At 50.2% G+C, this 17,247-nt stretch overlaps 1 protein-coding gene across 6 annotated transcripts in view; it reads left to right on the top strand.

Moving 5' to 3' along the window:
- The window catches only part of LOC122718081 (AF4/FMR2 family member 4-like), a 117,227-nt gene that overhangs the window by 52,697 nt on the left and 47,283 nt on the right, over positions 1 to 17,247 (top strand). The window lies entirely within an intron of this gene.

Raw genomic sequence — 17,247 nt, 5'->3', positions numbered from 1 at the left:
GTCACTCGGTCGAGTAATTTCGCTCGTCGAAATCTTTCTCTCCGTGTATACGCGGAGAGGGAAATCGACGATACGATCTCTTCGTCTCTCGAAGGAAACGCTTTCGATAATTATTCGTACAAGCAATTGGAACGTAAAATTTTAAAATTCGAAAGTTCCCGCCTTTCTCTCTCTCTCTCTCTCTCTCGAACGCACAACGCGATAATTATTCCATTATTCGATTGTTATTCCATCGTTTCAGAAAAAAAAAAAAAAGAAATTGACGAAGAGAGATCGGTCCGCTCTGACCGAGTGGTTAGAGTTTTACATTGGAGTAGGCCGTGTCGTTATCGAATAGTTACGTGGTGGACGAGCGACGCTCGTAAACAAGGATCGAGTAATGGACGAGTTTGCGGGATCGGATAGAAATCTGGTACGGGCAACTTTCCTTGGCGAGGCGCGGCACACGGAAGCGAAGAAGAAGGCATCGTTCCATCGAGCAGAATCTGGACGTATCTTTGCCCTTTTCGCTTCGAAAACTTGTGGCTCTCTCGGCGACGCGTGTCCACCGCCGGAGAAAGCTTTCTGGTTTCCGACGTTTCCACCGCTTATCTCCCTTCGATTAAACGGCTTGGTTTACGTAACGCCGCGTCTACCGCGTTTCGACTCGTTAAATATTCCGACGGATCCATTCGAACGACGTGGATTTACGCCCAGCGTCCCCGCGAAACCCGTCCCGATGTCTCGTGTCTCTCAGACGCCGTGGCCTCGTGTTAAATGGCAAGGAAAACCTGGAGGAGGAGGTGGAATGTATCGAAAACATCCTGTATCTCTCGCGAGACACGGAGAAACTTGTTGCGGTTGGAAGAATTGTTGGCGAGTATTTTACGGCAACTTGGGAGGACAGGTTCGTTTGTAACGAGTTTGGGAAAATTAAAAAAAGAAAAAAAATAATCATTCTGCGTCAATTTACGTCCAACGTTGAATTCGAACGATTTAAATACGACTCGTGTTCGTTAACCACAGGAGTGGAAACGAGTATATTTTTCTTAAACAGAAAAAGAAGAAAACAATTCTGCGTATTGCGCAGACGGAATAACGTAACGAAGTTTTTCAAAATCTACGACAGATCGTTCGTCTTTTATCCGATCGGCGCAGCGACACTCGCGAAGATTTGACCGAATATACGAAACGAAACGGTGCAGAATTTATTCTTTCACGGTGTAATAATTCAAACTCGAAGTGGTAGTTATCGCGAGGTCCTTCGATCGATATTTTGTATCGTGGATGAAACTTTTTCTCGCGAAGATTTTCGACCGAATATACGAAGAGGAAGTTTTCGAACTTTTAAAGTTCGAATAAAACGTGTATTTTTACGATTTCTCGGTTTCCGTTTGTGTTAAAATAGCACACGAGTCGACGTGTTTTCCTCCTGTGGATGGCGAGAAGTTTTCGATCCGACCGATCACGAGGAGCGATCGCGTGATCGTCGAACGAAGTTCGAAACAACGGAACTTGATGCGCCTCGTTGACCTTGTAAACTTCGTTTCACGAGATTACGCGGAAGAAAAGCCATACGAGGACTTTCCAGCGGACGTGGAAGAGGAAGGAGGGAGGAGTCGCGTGTGGGAAACAAAGATTTTTGGATCGCACGCGAGGAGAACGTTTCACGTTTGGTTCACTTTCGTACCGTCCCTCGATACGATAGCATAGAAAAACGTACGCGTTTTTCTTGTTTTCTCAGAAGGTCACACAGATAATTTTACCGTAAACACTGGTGAGATGATAGGTCGAATATACGGAGAGAAAGAGAGACGGAGGGGCTCTGGTAAACAGCGGTACGATAACATGAAATCTTAAAAATAATACTCGTGGCTCGTCATAGAAAAATATTTATGAAGCTTAACGGCAAGCTTAACAATCGCGAGAAGCCGTAAATAGAAATATGTATTTGTAGAGCACGAAGGAAAAACATTGTGAAAAACGATTGACGGTTTCGAAATTATAGTCGAAGAATATATTTCGCGTTCGCGAGTATGAGTTGCGGTTACTCGCATTATAGATAAAACGAGATAGTTTAATAGATTAGCCACGCTATTTATAACGTACTCGGTTTATGTATGTATCAACTTTTCGTCGTATCTCTGAACCGTTGAACAGAGACGAGGTAAATCATAGGAATCGTGTTTAAGTGCTACGCGTCGATTTTGACAAAATCGTTCGCTTTCTCCGTAGATATCCTTCTAAAAGCCACATGGTTTACGACATCTGCTCCCTCTCGATCGAATGTATATATATATATATTTTCCATCGGTTTCTTCGCGAATCTATATCCATCGTTATATATCCGTAATAATCGCGTCGCAAATTTTTCTTTGCTAATTTAACGAACAATTTTCACCTCTCTTCGAGGTATATACGTGTATCGATCTTGAAATTCAATTTAATATTTGAAGCGTTTCCGGTCCCCTGTGTCCACGTGTAACACGTATATAACGTAAGATATCTAGATCGAGTTCCGTTTCACGCGGAAGGCGCGGGAGTCCCTTGATTAAACAAATAATTAAAGGATAGTGTATAGAGATCGGAATCGGCGAGAACCAGGTCGGAGAGCGTTCTATGATCGTTTACGAGGAAGATACGAGACAACGTCGACGAGGTATGTCGCTGCCTCACGCTTTCAATTAACCTAATTAGCTACCGTCACGTACTCGTTAGGGACAGAGCACTGGTTGCCCGCCCACCGGCAATTCGTCGATTTTACCGGAAATTGTTGCGCGGAATTTACTCTTGGCTCCTTGTTTCATTTCACCCGCGATAATAACCGACGTGTATGCAACCGTGGTAGTACCATCGCCTCCTTTCCACTTATTTCTACTCGGCCACGACACGGGTGATCCGACGCAACACCCTTCGATTCTTTCGTTTCTTTTTCCACGCCCTTCCAATTAAGTCTCTTAGCTGAAACACCTGCATACAAACTTTCGCGATAAGGCGATAATTAACGAAAACTGGAATAGGTAGAACGACGTTTCGTCTAATAAGCGACATAACTCGAGAAGATGCAACCGCTCGGCTCGCATCCTCCTTCCCCTCCGTTACGTAACGAAAGATTAAATCGCGAACGTGGCTGCCAATTACGATCCTCTTCTTTGACGCGTGACACATATATATATATATATATACTATCGCTTCTTTCTTTTTTTCTTTTCGTTCTACGCGAAGCGTAATCCGCATTTTTCTCTCCTCTCCCCCCACATCGGCGAATCGAATTCTGCTTCCGCAGAGCAGAGATCTTCGCGAAACGCAAACAACTCGATTATTCGATCGGCAACGATGCCTCTTCCTCGACGAGGCGAGGATGTTGTTCCGTTTTCCCCAGTGTTTAAACGGCGAGATAACTCTTTCCCCCCTATCTTCGGCTCGCTCTCGAAAGAAACGAAGTAACGCTCCAATTATCCGTATTATCCGATTCGATACGAATGGCGGCCCACGCTCGGAATACGGATAGCGCTTTCCACTTGGGCTTTCGCCTCGCTTCGAAAATTTCGATCGTCCCTTCCGATCTATTTTGAAACGACAATTACACCGTACGTCAATTTCGCCCGTTCCCGAGGACGGAATATTGGTTTCGCTCGAATATATACACGGTTCCATCTCCGAATGGAGGCTCGTCGAATATATCGATCCGCGGATTACGTAATTCGCCACGAGGATGGGTGGGTTTAACGATCGTTCGCAACCGCGTGCCGGGAGATCGAGATCGGGATCACGATCGCACGGATGATATCGACGAATGGAGAAATCGTTCGTGCTTCGTTCGACCAACGATCTCGTCCCACTCGTTTCGTTCGCTCGAAGAAACGGATCACGCGAATCTTTCTCGCGATGCGACAAAGACAGGTCGGAATGGGGAGGACCCTTCGAACGGGAGCTTTCATCCACCTGTTTCGTTTGAATCGTCGAGTCGATGGATTCCGGAATTCGAAGATTACACGGAGTGAGATTGTTGCGGAGCGGGGCGAGATGGAATACAATCGGGGAAGTACGTGTCAGAGGAAAGATAGGAGTGGAAGGCACGTTAATTCGATCGAGGAGGAGGATTCACCTTTCGCGATCATCCGATCGTCTACCGATCGTCTATGGGATTAAGTCGTGCTCTCGCTTTAAGCGAAGCCCGTGATTTGTAGGTCGTTTGATCGCATTATACCCGCCTCGTGGTTTACGTAATCCTGCTGCTCGTCCTGTGTGTGTGTGTGTGTGTACGTGTTGCACTTGTGCGTGGCCACCACCGACTGTCTCTCCCTTTCTCTCGATACAGTCTTTCTCTTTCTCTCTCGCGCGCACGTGCGCATTCTAACGTCTGTTTCATATGTGCACGCCAATGTTAGATACATGCCAGATTATAGATTAGGCTAGATCCACGACGATTGTGCTTTCTCTCTCTCTGTCTCTTTCTCTCTGTCCCCCTTCAGACTTCGATTTAGCGTCTTCTCGCTATTCGATTCGACGCTGGCCTTACCTCAAGGTTAGAATTCTTCGAGCCCCTCGTAAATTTTACTCCCCCGTGTTACGTATTAGAAAGAATAGGTCCGGGTAGACGGGGGTAAAGATTGGGTAAAGTCGTTAAGACGTCAGGTAAACTCGAAGTAACTCCGGAAACTCGCCGCTACTCGCCCAGTTTACCAGAGTCGACCGTTTCAAAGCTTCTATTTTTCCCGACACTTTGACCTTTGGACTCGTTACTCCCGACATTTATGACTCTCGTACAACAACGTTCCACCTTGTGTATCGCATCGCGTATAAATTCGTCGAATTTTAATTCCGTTTCCCCCAGTTTTCCTCTTCTTTTCGAATTCTTACGTGATTATTAGCGGCCATTACTTGGATGCTATCTCGTGGCAAGCATCGAAAAGACGAGCGATCGCCGAGCGGAAAGGCGGCACGCAGGTTGAACCGCATTTCCGCGCACGTTGGAGTAGGCGGCTCGCCGAGTGCGTGCGTGCGTGCGTGCGTGCGTGCGTGCGTGCGTGCCGCAGTGGCCGTCTTCGCCCGCTCGTTCTCGTCTCTGACCTCGTTTTCGCCGTGGCCTGTCGGCTCGACTAATCGGATGGCAGACGTCGGAACTCGGCGAGTTAAATTCCTCGCGGTTACGTCCGCTCGTGCGTCGCCTTTTCGGCTCGGATTTGGCTCTCGGCCTTCCTCGCCCGCTTTGAAACGATCGCATACGACGCCGATAAATTGACGTATTGGAGGAACGCGCGTATAAGCGGAGAGATAGATTATCCGAGTTATTTGCCGAGGGCGTGGATTAATTAGCGGGCAAGAACGCGTCACGACGAAAGTTGGAAGTTAACAGGTTCATCGAGGCGCCGATCGGAGGAAAAACGCGTGCTTTCCCCGGGAATTAATTAGTTCTCCCTCCCCGGGGGAGACGTTATCAGCCGGTTTTCCGAGGTAAAAAAACGATAACGGGTTGCCACGCGCCGTGGATACGCCTGTAGGTGCAGGCGGCTCGCTTAATTCAGTGTATCGGTCGAGCGCTGTTATCCCGCCGCTTACGTGGGATGATTGAAAAAGAGTAAGGAAAGGAGGGAGAGAAGAAAGAAAAGATGGAAGGAGGCGCGCGCGCGCGTTTCCTTCCTGTCGGAGGGACATTCTCTCGCCGTCTCTCACGATATCGTTATCCACGGTTTGCCTTTCTTTACTCCCTTGCTCGCCGTCATTTTCGCCGCCCTATCCCATCGATCCTCTCCGTAATCTCTCTCGGAGCCGTTTGCACTCGAGATAATTTCACCACTGGTCGCGTGTTGAGAGTCGACGAAGAGAGCCGTCCGATCGAGAAGAGATCATCGATTTGCGGGTATTTCGTGCTCTCTTCCTTCCGGACACCGGACGGCCGTTGTCTCTCTCCTCTAGAGAGAATTGGAGGAAGATCGGAGGGATGTTTTTTTCGTGGATTTTCCGTGGGGGAGGAAGGAGAAGGAAACCGAGGAGCGAGTGTTGAAGCGTTATTAAACATGGTTGCGTAAACCATGGTTGGGGCCGTAAATCGCGACTCCGAGTTAAATCGAGTATCCAGGAGATAAGGGGAAGTCGATGGACCGAGAACAGCTTCGCAAGACCGGTGTCGGGCTTTCCGGATCGCTCTTAATGACTTTAATGGGGTCGCGGGGAGGGGAGAGCGATCAGGAATCGTTCTCAGGGAACGGTTCTCTCCGAGTTTTCGATTTCCACGACTCTCCTCGCGGAGCATGGACGCGTTCGAGGAAAGGGAGTCGGTGGCGCCTCACCCCCTTCGCCTGCTACATTATTCAAATCTGTCGCGGGAAGAGTGCCAGGGTGAATTTTAAGGGGGCGAAGGAGTCGAAGAGTTCTCGCAAACATTCCTCTCTTTCTCTCTCTCTCTCTGTCGTTTCGTCCCGATTTTCCGTCATCCACTGTCGCGATTTCCTCCTTCCGCCGTTTCCATCCATTCGGACCCGCATCCCGTAATCCGTTTTCGATACGATTTTTCCTTTCGACCGGTCGAACGAGATATTTACACAGAGTTATACGAACGTTAATCGGGACGATTGTTATCCTCGTGCGGTGTCCCCGGTATCGCTAATCAAATTATACTTAATTAAACGCCCCTAATGCAATTAATAAATGTAATTAAGTCGCGCGGTGATCGTTCGTAGCTCTACCTATCGTTTCTCGCTATCGTTCTCCACCTGCTTTGTCGCCTAATTTTTCACCCATTTTCAAACATCCTCGATCGTTAAAATCCTCTCTCTCCCCGAGTAGCGAAACCGAATAAATCCAAAGAATCGAATCTCGAAACGAAACATTCCCGACGATTGGGGGGATTCTTGTTAGGGAGTTTGGATTCTAGGTACGAACAACGAGTCTCTTCACCGGTGTATTTTACGCAAGATTATCTGTCGGCCGATCGACCCGCACGCAACTTTCCGGCGGACGCTCCGAATTAAAACGCGTTTTAACGCGATAATTCAGCAGGAAACGCGGGAGCCGCCGCGTTGCGCTTTGCGAGCGTTCGCCTCGAAATTAGCCGCAACTTGGCAGCCGCGCCGTTCTCGAGAACTTCTCCGTTAATTATCCGATCGGTGACTCGGTCATCGGACCGGGGAAACGACTTGGTCGAGGGGGGTGGCGGCGACGATGCACGCGCGCGTGTATTACCCCGTCCCGTAACCCGGTGGTATTTAGCGTAATTTATGAAACCGCCTCCGTCTGGTTCTCCGGCTCGCTTTGACCGTGGCGAGGAGGAGGGTGTAGGGCGGGGGCGGGGAGGTTAAAATACACACGAGCGGGCCACACACGGCCGCACGACACACAAAGAGAGCAACTCCGGCTTTCACGGCAGGGGTGGTATGACGGAATCAATACCGGTGTGTGAGAGGGTGGGATAATGCGGTGGCTTGACGAGAGTTGTAGCTACTAAGGGAGAAAGGGAAAGAGACAGTGGGGAGGGAGAGGCAAGGGGAGGAGGCGGATGGGAAGGACGCGGGGCGGAGGCGGGGGTGGAGAAGGAAGAAACGGTGGCGAAGGAGGCAGAGAGAGAGAGAGAGAGAGAGAGAGAGAGAGAGAGAGAGAGAGAAGTCGAGGACTAGCGGAGGAAATAAACAATGGGCTGGGTAACCCACGTTCGGTGGTACACACCGGTGGAAAATTACCTACGATACCGGATAATGGAGAGAAAGAAGAGCGGTGGAGCCGCCGCCGCCGCGGTTGGTAACCACCTTCCGCGATCGGTGCAGCCATTCTTCTTTTACTTTCTTTTTTTTTTCTTTTTCCTTTTTTTTCCGCCTCCTTTTCCCCCCTCCCCCTCTTCCCACCCTTTTCTCTTTATTGGCAAGTAATAATCACGAGCATTAATGGCGGTCCATTTTTACGCGCGTTCTCTCTCGTTTCCTCTTTCGGTTCGTAGGCAATCTCTCCCGATTGCGGAGAGAATGTCGACGACGCCGAAATACCAGAGAAGGACGAACGAACGAACGAACGGGCGAACGTTGCTCGTGTAATTCGAGCGTTAACCGTCAGCCTATTCGAGGCATTAATTTCGCAAGGGGAAAGAAATTACGCGGAAGACCGCGAGATTATTACACACGAGCGGATAGATTTTAGAGCCATCTCGTCCACCGATCTTTTTTATTATTTCTCCTCTCTCTCTCTCTTTTTCTCCTCCACGGCACGCGACTCTTTTTCCCTTCGGCCGGTGTCATAGGATATTTTTCTTCCTCGTGGGAGGCAACGATAATAATCGCATTACGCCATCCGTGCACCGTTTTACGTACACCCCTCGTGGCCGCGTGTTAAAGGGGAGTCCGTTCTAAATACCGTTAATTTCGTGGCGGAATTATTTGGTTCGCGGTACGCGTTTCTCTCCTCTCGACGGGACAGAGAGAGGGGGAGAGAAAGAAAGAAGGAACGAGCGGCGGGAATATAATTGCAACGGCAATACCATTGTACTAATGCATGCTTGCACACCGTGTACAAATAATTCCCCGTTCCCGGGAGGGAAACTCTTTCCGCGCTTTTCCATCTCTCTATTTCCTGCGGCGGTTCATCGTCGTGCAATCTCGTTTCTTCTCCTCCCCTCCGCTTCGTTATAAAGCTCGATAATCCGACGATATCTTAGCTTCTTCCTTCTTCTTCTTTTCCTTTTCCTTTCTTTCTTTCTTTCTTTCTCTCCTCTTTGCTCGTCCCTTCGTCGAGGATGGATGCGGTATAACGGCTTCGTCGTTTTCCCTTCCTCCTCCTCCTCCTCCTCCTCCTCTTCTTTTCCGTTCATCGGTTTCCGTTCTTCCGGTTCGGTGGATCGATTCGCGCCGCATTCGCCTCGTCTTCGACCCAAATAGTTGGGTGCATGGCCGTTGCTCGAAGCCCTTTCCTCGGTATGCGCGTCCCGTACGATGGAAACACGACGGCCGGCCGAGGGCCACCCCCCCTCCCGGCTTAATTAATTGCACCCTTGGCACGAGTCCACCTAGCTCGAATTTAAGTCCTACTCTCTCGCCACTGTCGTCCAATTTCCCCACCGTGTGTACCTCTTCTTCTTCCTCCTCTTCCCTTCTCCTTTTCCTCTTCCTCGCGACTCCTCGACGACGTTTCGACGATCGAGAGCGGATCGATCGAACGCATCGTTTATAACACCTCGAATAGGGAGGAAGGTAGCTACGCGTTGGTAGAGGCGAGTCAATGCACTCGTCGCATCGGGAGAGGGACGAAGATCGGAGGAGAAGAGCGGCACCGCTCGCGATAGACGATTCGCGCGCGAGCGTGATTTGAGACGGCGGCGCGGGAGAGGCGGGTTCGAGAAGCCTCTATCAATGTTGCCTTAACAATCGATGTCCGACACAAAAGCCAAGCGGAGCTCCGGTAACGAAGCAAGACCGCGCGACCCATAACGGCACGCTGACTCATTCACCGAGGCGAAACCTTGGCTGGTACGGTGCGCGCGCTCGCCGTTTAACCAAAATTTCCGAATAATCCCCTCTCGTCCGTCCCTCTTTCCACCCTTTTCTTCCCTAATCCTACGGCGTAAGTGCCGTAAATGCTGGGCGCAGCGAGGGGCGTGGATGCAATAAACTCATAAATCAACGGATTTCGCTCCGAGAAATATTTCCAGAAATATCGGTATTTTTACTTTTAAACGGAACAAGAAGCACGATTTATTGCTTTATTGCTTCCACGCGTTTCTCTCTCTCTCTCTCTCTCTCCCCTCTTCTGCCTAGAGTTAATGAAATCTTATTTTCCTTACCTTCCTTCTTTATGAACGGGGACATCTTTCCCCGTTTTATTTACAATACGCTCGTGTAAAACAGAAGAGGAAATGGTGGAAGCTCGGGACAGAAAAAGGGGGATTCTCAAAGTTCTTCGAATCTCGACTGTCCCCGATTATATTCCTCTTTTCGAGATCTTTTATTATCGTTTCGCTATTTAATCGCGATGCCGGTTAATGCGCGTTAAAATTCAGAGCACAACGGAACGTCCTGGCCGCTCCAATCACGCCAACCAATCTCGAAATTGTAATTTCACCGAGAGAGTGGCGTCGGCGCGATCGATCGATACGGAATCGATCACTGCCGCTGGTCGATGTCAATTTCGATGACTACGGTTCCGGATGCGCGTCGGATGTGCACAATGATTTCGAATTGGCGGTCGACGGTCCACGTGCCCGACCGAAAACTCAAAAGTGTGTCAAGTTTGTGCTCGCGTCCTCGAGCATCGATTGACCTACTGACACGCGATCATCATTGGGAGGGAAAATAAGAAAGAAATTATACACACATGTATTTCGCGGCCTCTTCACGAGCAGACGAATCTCGAATACATAGAGAGAGAGAGAGAGAGAGAGAGAGAGAGAGAGAGCGAAGCTGCGTTACAAATAATTAGCAAGCGGAAGTGCGCGTTAGTCCATTAGTTCCGGAGACTGATTCCTATTACTCAACGTTACCGGCCAGGGAAGGGCTTCCTTGGTTGGAAGCCGATGTTAGGTAACGAGTTTCGTCGATCATCGTCCTCGCGAACCAACGATCGTTTATCCGGGACGGGAAACGATCGAAGATGGGTAGGGAAGATGGTGTTATTCCATGCGTAGAAGCGATCGGTGGGAACAATTGAGCAGAGGCGACGATGAGAGACGCTTTGGATTCGATTAATTGAAAGGTGTGAGATCGAAGCAGCCGCTTCGCAAAGCGCGAAGGATGTGAATGACTCTATTTCGGTCGCGCACGAGACCCGAGGAGAGCGTTGCTCCGCTATAAATACGAAGGGAAGCGTGCGCGCGATCGGCCCCGCCGTAATTTCGTCCTCCCTCGCCCTCTCTCGCTTATGGATGTCTGGCGTGTGGAGGGTTACGCGAGGATACCGGGCAGAAAGACTTGGAGAGAGAGAGAGAGAGAGAGTGGGAGTGGTTGGGGCGAAGAAAGAAGGAAAGGGGAAGGATAAGAAGAAGAAGAAGAAGAAGAAGAAGAAGAAGGTGAAGGAGGAGGAGGAGGGCAGACCGGGTGAAAAACGAGGAGAGCGGCGAGGCAGGGAGGAGGGTGGAATCGTGTCTGTGCACGGTCGGGAAGGGACGGTCGGGGAGGAGGGGGAGGACGGTTGAAAGTGGCGAGGGGGACGCTCGCAGCGGGAGAGGATGGAACGAGTTAACGGGGGTGGGGAAAAAAAAGGACGAAGGACGTCGCGGAGAGGAGGAGAATGTCGAGCGGTCATGGACCGACGTGGGACGAGGATGGGCGAGGGATGGGATGGGTGGCAGAGGCGGAGGGGAGGAGAGTGGTTGGTGTCGTTGACGAGACTGGAAAGAGGGGTGAAAAATAATCGTGGATGAGCGAAGCGTCGCCGATGGATGGAGACGACGCGGGCTTGGTACTTTTCATCCTGGCATTACCGTGATTAGTAAACTCCGCTACTCGGTTGCGCTCTGTCGTTCGTAATTTTTTTTTTCGGGAATTAAGCCGGCTACGATGGCTCCGTGTGCGCGGCGAAAACGAGATGTCGACTGGCAAATATTTAATCTTTTAATGCTCGCGCGAACGTGCGAGAGAAGGACGTTCCGTTTTTTCCCCAACTTTTTCTCCGCTGTCGTCCGCCAAAGCGCGGTAGACAAGGAGTGGGGGATTATCGACGAATCGTTGTCAGCGAACGTTAGAACTTGGTAAACTTAAAACGTTGGGGGCTTAATTAATTTCGAGATTCGACGAGATTCGAAGTCAGTAGTTGGCCGATTCTCTTTTTCTCTCTCTCTCTCTCTCTCTCTCTCTCTCTCTCTCTCTCTCTCTCTCTCTCTCTCTCTCTCTTCCCCTCCCGTTTCGACGGATGCTCGACTCGTTAGCTAGACGATTCGTAGCTCGATCGGCGGTAAGAGTGATTCGCGATTATCCGGTTGCGATCGGTGTGAGGGGGAGGGGGGAGGCTCTGGCAGCAACCGAGCGGCCGATGAAAGCCGCGGTTAAAGTCACGGACGTTGCCGGTGGCAAGAGTCTTTGCCGCAACCGGTACAGTGGCATGTCACATCTCTCTCTCTCCCTCTCTCTCCTACGTTTCACGCATCCCTAGTGATTTATCCACCGCCTATAGGCCCGTTTCAGGTGTGTATCCATCCGTAATCTTTTCGCCGTTTCGCCATCGATCGGCCCATCTCTCCGCAATTGGAACCGGTCCGGCTACGAAAAACCCGATATCCTCGACAATAGCGTCGCGTCACGTTTCCCGTCTCGTTCGTTTAATTAGTCGGCCTCGATCCCGTCCCTCGGGGAGGGGAGGTCTTTTGGATCTTGGGGGATGGCCGCGAAAAAGTTAATCAAAACGTAGTGTCTTTTCTCGATAGCTCGTTGGAAAACGATAACGGTGACGGAGAGAGAGAGAGAGAGAGAGAGAGAGAGAGAGAGAGAGGGAGAGTCGTCTCGTTTAAGAACGCGTAATTTATTCGTCGGTGCGACGATCGATCGGTTCGAATCAAACGGATCGATGAGGGGTGGAGGGGAGTGGGTCGATTTTTCTCAATGACACCTCTCACGCGTGAGCGTAGGAGTCACCGTTCGAGGTACGTAGGTGTGCATAGTAACAGGTGGGTACTAGGAATCCCACACGAGCGTAAATACGGTATATCGAGCTCCCCGTACAAGTATTCGAGACGTCTCGCGTATCGACGAGACGTCTACCGAGCGATATCACGGCGAAGGATCGTCGCCACTTTGAGGAGGAGATCCTCAAGGTCCGAAGGTGATCTCGCGTCCGGATTCTCTCGTCTCTACTCGAGATATTCACGTATCGGCTAATATCGATAACGAACGAATTTACCTCGCTCCGCCTTCGTTTATTCGTTATCCACCGATTCTCGCTATAATAAAATATTTATATTCCGCGGCAAAAAATGTGGGACGACGAGCGTGGTCGAATCTCTATTGTGAAAAAAAACATATATCCGTTTAAATTCGGCGCATCGCGCTTCGATATCGAGAGAGAGAGAGAGAGAGAAACGAAGCTTTTAAAGCGTGCAAATTTATTCCACGCGGTACACGGTGGCGGATGGCGCGGCGGTGGGATTCGAACGGGAAACGCGTTCAACATTTCATTTCGGGGGAACAAATGGAAACGTCTGGACGATGTTGGCCAGACGTTCCGCTATCGGGAATAGCGTGTCGGCCGTCAACAAATAGCCCCCAAAAGCGTTCGTCGCGCTTCCTCCTCCCGCGGGTTTTTCCTTTTTTTTTTTCCTTTTNTTTTCCTTTTTTTTTGCATCCAACCCTCACCGCTTCGATTTGATTGGTTTTCCCGACGCGTGACAGGCCTTGGCGACGAGATTCCCAATCAGGGATCTAAATAGCGCTTATTTTTCTTCCCGATCCTCTCCAATCCTCGAGAGCGAAGATTGGAGCCGGAAAAGGATCGAAAAAAAAAAAAATAATAATACCGGGAGGGAGAGGGTATTTATAGAATAAAATACTCCATAATCGATTAAATCGTTCCTCCTCCCGCGATTGAACGATTGAACCGACCACCTTTTGGGCGTTACGGGGCGTAGGGGCGACAGAGTTGGCGGGTAAAAAGTTAAAAAAGGCGCGACGGCGATTGTGCACCGCCGTCGAATTGAATTCGCACCCGGGTGTGGAGGGGAAAAAATATTTGCGGTGTAGACGCGGCAATTAACTCGACGAGCCCCGAATGGAGGGATGGGGGTAAGGCGAAGCAGGGAGGAATTGAAGAGAGAGAGAGAGGGAAGAGAAAAGGTACATAGACGAATGGCGAGGCAGGAGACTCGACGAGCCTAGGAGACGCAGTCGTGGCTAACGGTTAACGCGAATTTCACGTGCATAGAGGAGAGGGGTGAGCAGCCCGGCGAAGGCTGCGAGGGTTGGAGGGATAGCGATGCCAGCCACGTAGAGCTTGAAAATGGAAAGGAGGCGGCGGACGACGGTGTTTCGTCCTTGGCGCGAGTAAAAGCTCCGACTTTTTGCCCTTTTCCCCCCTCCCCCTCCCCCGCCCCGTTGTCCCCGGTTGGCTGGTAGCCGTTGCTCGTTCTCCATCAACCCCTCCCCCATTTTCGATTGCACCGCGTTCCCCGTCCTTTCGGCATTTCAAAAGAGAAGAGCAAACAACGCGTACAGCCCGCACCGTTTTTAATATCCCACGAACGCGAACGCGGCCGACCGTCATAACCTTCGAGATGAATTCGCGCGTGGAATATCGGCTCGAATCCTGCGATTTCCATGCCGATCGTCTCCTTTTTCCTCTCTCTCTCCCTTTCTCCTCTAATTTCACGCAAAGTTTCCAGGGCTCTACTAAATTTCCTCCAGCCATGAGTAGTACATCGGTCGCCGCCGTATAAATTTCCTCGTCTAAAATCCCGCAAAAACCGAGGCGAAACAAGAGGAAGCCGAGAACCTGCAAAGGGAGTGAAAAGGGAGAGTCTTTTCATCCCCCTTCTTTGCTTATCTCAACGTTCGCGCGTTCCTCCTGTAAACGCGTCGCCTCGTCGCTAATAAAACGCCAATTAACGCTTTGCATCGCGAAGAAAACCTCCGAGGACCTCTCGATTAATTGCCTCGATTCTTTAGGCCAGGATTTCGCGATCGACCGATTGCGCGCGGTCGCGTAAAAATTCGATCGAACGTCGGTTTCGATCGTCCCGACGAACTTCTCCCAACGCGAACTTCGACGAACGGGTATGTTGCCGCGCTCGACTTTCGGCGGGTCGAGTTCATTTGCAAACTCGAGAGACCGATCCGCTCCGTTTCCGCCTTTTCGTCTCGTTCCCTCTCCGCCCCTTTTAACGGCCATTCATCGAAATCTATTGAAAATTATCCGCATCGAAACGCTCGAACGTGTCGAGGAAAACGAGACTCGGCGAAACGTTTCTTCGAAAATATTCGCGACGTAATCTTTGCTCTCGATTATCGCAACGAAACGAAACGAAACGAAACGAAGATTCCTCAATTTACCTACTACTCCCCCGGCCGTGTATATTATTTCGCGGTGGAACGGAGCTTTCATCCGACTGGCGAGCAGCTGTCAGATGGAGGCAGCCGACTGGAAAGAGAATTTGCGAGAGAGGAAGGGGGGTTTGAACCGTCGGCAACCGCGTCTACGCTATCTTCGTTGAAACCTCGTCCGTGGCCGAGTAGCGGGAAGAAGGGACGTGTTACGTGGCTCGCGTAATCTCAAACGAGACCGTCCACCTGCCTCGTTCGAATCTTTCCGATTTTTCCCCCCTCCTTTCCTCCTATTCCTAGATTCCTTTTCCTTCGCTCGCCGACTTTTGCGCCACTTTGTGTATCGGTCTCCGCTTTTAGGTTAATCGCGAATGGAGGGGATTAATTAAACACAGGCCTCTGTTTTCTTCTTTTCGATTTAATCCCTCTCCTCGGGGAGGGGAGGGGTTACGCGAAATACCACTGTCAACCGCAGAGGTTCCGCGAAATTGTAAGGTATTCCGTTTACCAGTTTTCACCGACCCTTGTCCCGCAAACCGCTATTTAGAAATACCCATTCCTTGCTATTCCTGCACGGATTCCCGTAGGAAAATTTACGTTTCCTCTTTTATACAATTCTATTTACTTGTTGTTTACTCGTCGATACGATACGATACGATACGAGGTTGTAATCCGATATCGCATTCCGGAAATAAGATTAGAGATGGATCCGTGGCGTTTCGCTCGATTCGAAGCGAAAGTTCTCCGCCTAGTGTGTTCATTTTACTATCGTATCCTTGTCGTTCCTTTGTCGTTTCGTCGTCGTCGTGGTAATGGCCTCGATTCCCTTTCGCTCTCCTCGCTAATGACTCTCTCATAAATATTTGTCCCCCGACGATCGACGATCCATCAGCCGGTTTCCTTCAGCCGCGATTCCAAAACGGAAATTTCACCGTTCGACCGCAGCGCGCGATCGTACCAGCCAAGCGTCGTCCTTCGGCGAGCATTTCTCCCGCGAGCAACAACCGCAGAAGATGACGTTTTAACTCGTTACGTTCGCCTTTCTTCCTTCTCTCGCCTCGCGACCGAGTGTCCATTACGCTTGCGCGTATGCGTACAGAGAGGATGCAGGGGAGTCAGGTCGTTTAAATCCCTCCTCATCCCCCGTGGAGTCGCAACTCCGACGATATTTCATCGCTGGCGGGCGTCAACCATAACATCGAGGAGAAGAACGAAAGAAGAAGAGATGGAAAAGACTCCTTTGGAATATATCTGTATTCCTTTTTTACGCATCAAAGTCGTCCCTTCTCTCTTCGTATTCACTTCTTATTCCAATTCTCTCGATCGTACCACTCGATCATGCGCTACTAATTCCCCCGCCACTGCAATTTCCAACGAAAGCTGTTTACGGAATTTTCCTCGAACCTCTCTTCCTGTTTCCCCAACAATCCGTTTCCTTTCGCGGGCAAACACGCATCGTCAACATCGACGCGACGAACGGTAATTAACAATCGACTTTGCGGCCTCCACGCTCTAAATTCCTTCACGGACAATCGCGCAAGGGAGGGAGGCGGGCAACAAGCGGATTGAACGATCTCGTCTCGAGTATTTCCTTCGAACCGAGTAAGGAGCTTAACTCGGCGGACGAGACCCGGTTTTTCCGCCCTTCGAACATCTCCAAATTCTTTGCGCCATATCTGTTACGCGTATTGCCGTCGAGCAACGTTGAAAAGCTATTTGCAAACGGAGGGAGACGTTGTTCCAACAAAGATCGGCCGTAAATAAAGCAACGTTCGATGAAAACTCGAGTTGGAGGAAAATGTGCGAGGGGGGGGGGATCGAGTCTTCGACGGAGTTCCCTCGTAATTTATAGAGAGAGAGACATCGTGGCTGGCGAGTCGCGGAGGGCAATACGGATGCCGCCTCCGGGGTAATTTCTGTCGCGTTGAAACTCTCGGCCCGCCGAGAGACGCGGAGGGAAAGATTGATAACTCTCTCGGCCAGATTCGCAGCTCTGGTCCAGAGCTTGCGCAAGAAACCCCCACTGTGCGAGATAGTTTTCTTCCCTCCGTCGATCCGTCGATTTCTTTTGGATTCTTTCATTAACCCTTTGCACTCCAGATTTTGTTTCGCTCGGTCGAGCTCCAGCAACTCCAGATTCAGACCCGCGCGGCTCGCTTTCGCTGGCTCATAAGATCACCATAAGATAATTACTCATGAGATAAGATTACACCTCATAAGATTATAAGAGCTTAGGAATCTATTTATGAAGCGATATTTTAAAAAGAATCAAACGTAAACTATCAAACTCAGACTAACGAAGACGTCATTCGACTCACGATCA

This window comes from Apis laboriosa, unplaced genomic scaffold, assembly GCF_014066325.1.
Source record: "Apis laboriosa isolate Shangri-la unplaced genomic scaffold, ASM1406632v1 scaffold11_cov152, whole genome shotgun sequence".
Classification (NCBI taxonomy): domain Eukaryota; kingdom Metazoa; phylum Arthropoda; class Insecta; order Hymenoptera; family Apidae; genus Apis; species Apis laboriosa.
This window is presented reverse-complemented; position numbering and strand designations above follow the sequence as displayed.